A 1272-nucleotide genomic window follows, 5' to 3' on the forward strand; every position below is an offset into this window, starting at 1 on the left:
CAGGCAGCCTCCAAGAAGGAGAACTTTCCCACCAATACAACATTCAAATTTCTCTTAGTAATCTGTCTGTGGCGTTTATAGCATGACTGGATGCTATGGTGCATTCATCAATAATGAGAAGTTGGTCTTTTTAATGGTTTTAGCAACTTCACTCTTTATATCAGGTCTAGAAATTGAAGTTTCATTTAATGGAATCGGTAATTTATATTGGGAATGAAAGGTGCTTCCACCGAGAAGTAAATTTGCAACAATTCCTGTAGACGCTGTGGGTAAAACAGTACCACCACGACGTCTAATATAATGTATTAAAGCTTTATACAGAAATGCAGGTGAATAGGATTCCTAGCTGGCAGGCCCCTGACAGCAAGCTGGCCCCTTGTCGATTCCGTGAGGAATGGGACTCCCTCCTCCCTCCGGTTAGGGTCCAGGGTGCAGGTGAATGGGGTTCCTGGCTGGCAGGTCACTGACAGCAAGCTATCCAACAGCAGATTCTGTGAGGAATGGGACTCCCTCCTCCCTACTGTCAGGGTCTGGTTTGAAGGCCGGCCACACCCCCTGTTGGGTCAGACACAGAGTTCTACCACGCTGTGGCCTCCGCCTCAGCAACCAGGACTGACTGCTGCTGGGTGCTCCTAGCGCTCCGAGGGTGGGTTCTTCCTCAGGCCTCGGGGAAACAGCTCGGGGAGGGCCCAGCCCTTGGCAAGGCAACCCAGGACTCAGTACTTCCACACTCTTCTCCGAGGGCAGGTTCCTGCCTGACACCTCACACTCTGGGAAACAGCTGGGGGAAGATGCAGCCATTTCCAAGACAACCCCTGCAGGACTGACTTCCTTCTGGTTGGTCGTGCCTCTGGTCGTGATGTTACACCCAGGGTTTTTATAAAAGTGGATAAGTTATTATTGTTAATCTCTTACTGTGCTTAATTTATAAATTAAACTTTATCATAGGTGTGTATGTATAGGAAAAAAACATAACATATATAGGGTTTGGTTCTATCTGCAATTTTAGGCATCCACTGGGTGTCTTGGCACATATTTCCCACACATAAGGGAGAGGACAACTGTACTTCATCTTCTACACTAATAAAAGAGAAACATGATAATTGGCGTACGACCACTACCCTTCCCATTGGCTAATCAGCGAGATATGCAAATTAACTGACAGCCAAGATGGCGCACTTGAGAACTGCTTTTACACCTTTGGTGTTTCTGTCACAGTGTAGTTTTGACCTATTTTTAACTTTGGGGTGTAAGCCATGCAAACAAAGCCAG

The sequence above is a fragment of the Myotis davidii genome, unplaced genomic scaffold, assembly GCF_000327345.1.
Source record: "Myotis davidii unplaced genomic scaffold, ASM32734v1 scaffold385, whole genome shotgun sequence".
Taxonomy (NCBI): domain Eukaryota; kingdom Metazoa; phylum Chordata; class Mammalia; order Chiroptera; family Vespertilionidae; genus Myotis; species Myotis davidii.